At 47.4% G+C, this 2,500-nt stretch overlaps 1 protein-coding gene across 1 annotated transcript in view; it reads right to left on the reverse strand.

Annotated features, from left to right (window-relative positions):
• The window catches only part of LOC125284333 (ETS domain-containing transcription factor ERF), a gene marked incomplete at its 5' end in the record, with an annotated part of 5,550 nt that overhangs the window by 2,110 nt on the left and 940 nt on the right, over positions 1-2,500 (reverse strand). The window lies entirely within an intron of this gene.

Below are 2,500 nucleotides of genomic sequence, written 5' to 3' on the forward strand. Positions count from 1 at the left end.
GTGTACCTCAGTACACGGCTCAGTTTGTCGTAGTTTGTGTGTGTGTGTGTGTGTGTGTGTGTAACTCAGTACACAGCTCAGTTTGTCGTAGTTCGTATGTGTGTGTGTGTGTGTGTGTGTGTGTGTGTGTGTGTGTGTGTACCTCAGTGCACGGCTCAGTTTGTCGTAGTTCGTATGTGTGTGTGTGTGTGTGTGTGTTAAGGATGTACTTCCAGATAATGTGACCATGTACAAACATTCACGTATTATGCCAGAATGGTTTAACAGCTCCACTGATGTGTTTTGTAACATCCCTAACACCCCTGATGTTGTGTTTTTAGACCGAGACAGAAGGAAGTACTTATACTTGAAATAGATGTGTGTACGATCTCTACATGGGCATGACTTTAATGACAAAATCATGAAGTACCAACCCATACGGACAAAACTATGTGACCTAGGCTATCAATGCAAGCTAGTGGTGTTGATCTTTGGCAGCTTGGGGCATGTCCACAAACTTGTTTCCAGTGGGTTAAGGCTGACAGGGCTCTCCAGCAGAAAAACAAAACAGCTAGTAAAGTTTTGCTCCATATCTGCAGTTATAGGCAGCCTTGCAGTATGTATGCAGAGGAGATGTTTTTGTACCCCAGAATATCATTGAGTGACAAAGCCCTATCTTATCTCTTGAAATATTTGAATCCTGTCTATTGTAATATGATTTGTGGATTTAACAAAGAATTAAAATGTGTGTGTGTGTGTGTGTGTGTGTGTGTGTGTGTGTGTGTGTGTGCGACTTCAGTGCACAAATCAGTTTGTCGTAGTTCGTGATGTGTGTGCGCAGGTGTGTGTGTGTGTGCGCACTTGCGCACGGCTCAGTTTGTCGAAGTTCGTATGTGTGTGTGTGCGTGTGTGTGTGCGCACTCAGTGCACGGCTCAGTTTGTCGAGTTCGTGATGTGTGTGTGTGTGTGTGTGTGTGTGCGCACTCAGTGCACGGCTCAGTTTGTCGTAGTTCGGCGTGTGTGTGTGTGCGCACTCAGTGCACGGCCCAGTTTGTCGAAGTTCGTATGTGTGTGTGTGTGTGTGTGTGTGTGTGTGTGTGTGTGCGCACTCAGTGCACGGCCCAGTTTGTCGTAGTTCGTGATGTGTGTGTGTGTGCGCGCAGGTGTGTGTGTGTGTGTGTGCGCACTCAGTGCACGGCCCAGTTTGTCGTAGTTCGTATGTGTGTGTGTGCGTGTGTGCGTGTGTGTGTATAAAATTCCCAGTAACGGCTCAGTTTGTCGTAGTTCCCGTGTGTGTCTGTGTGTGTGTGTGTGTGTGTGTGTGTGCGCGCACTCAGTGCACGCTCAGTTTGTCGAACCGTATGTGTGGTGTGTGTGTGTGCGCACTCAGTGCACGGCCCAGTTTGTCGAAGTTCGTATGTGTGTGTGTGCGTGGTGTGTGTGTGTGCGCACTCTGCGCGCACGCTCAGTTTGTCGTAGTTCGGCGTGTGTGTGTGCGCACTCAGTGCACGGCTCAGTTTGTCGAGTTCGTGTGTGTGTGTGTGTGTGTGTGTGTGTGTGTGTGTGTGTGTTTTGTAACATCCCTAACACCCCTGATGTTGTGTTTTTAGACCGAGACAGAAGGGAAGTACTTATACTTGAAATAGGATGTGTGTACGATCTCTACATGGGCATGACTTTTAATGACAAAATCATGAAGTACCAACCCATACGGACAAAACTATGTGACCTAGGCTATCAATGCAAGCTAGTGGTGTTGATCTTTGGCAGCTTGGGGCATGTCCACAAACTTGTTTCCAGTGGGTTAAGGCTGACAGGGCTCTCCAGCAGAAAACAAAACAGCTAGCAAAGTTTTGCTCCATATCTGCAGTTATAGGCAGCCTTGCAGTATGGCTTAGAGATGTTTTGTACCCCAGAATATCATTGAGTGACAGCCCTATCTTATCTCTTGAAATATTTGAATCCTGTCTATTGTAATATGATTTGTGGATTTAAATAAAAGTAAATATTATTATTATTATTATTATTATTGTGTGTGTGTGCGTGCCTCAGTGCAGCTCAGTTTAATAAATGGATTCGTATGTGTGTGTGTGTGTGTGTGTGTGCGCACTTCAGTGCACGCCCAGTTTGTCGAGTTCGTATGTGTGTGTGTGCGTAAAAGCATCAGTGCACGGCTCAGTTTGTCGAAGTTCGTATGTGTGTGTGTGTGTGTGTGTGTGTGTGTGTACCTCAGTGCACGGCTCAGTTTGTCGTAGTTCGTATGTGTGTGTGTGTGTGTGTACCCTGCGCACGGCTCAGTTTGTCGAGTTCGTGTGTGTGTGTGTGTGTGTGTGTGCGCATCAGTGCACGGCCCAGTTTGTCGAAGTTCGTATGTGTGTGTGTGTGCGTGTGTGTGTGTGTGCGCACTTCAGTGCACGGCTCAGTTTGTCGTAGTTCGCGTGCGCGTACTGCGCACGGCTCAGTTTGTCGTGAAAGCCCGTGAGCGTGTGTGTGTGTGTGTGCGCACTTCAGTGCACGCCCA

Source organism: Alosa alosa, chromosome 19 (assembly GCF_017589495.1).
Source record: "Alosa alosa isolate M-15738 ecotype Scorff River chromosome 19, AALO_Geno_1.1, whole genome shotgun sequence".
NCBI lineage: Eukaryota > Metazoa > Chordata > Actinopteri > Clupeiformes > Clupeidae > Alosa > Alosa alosa.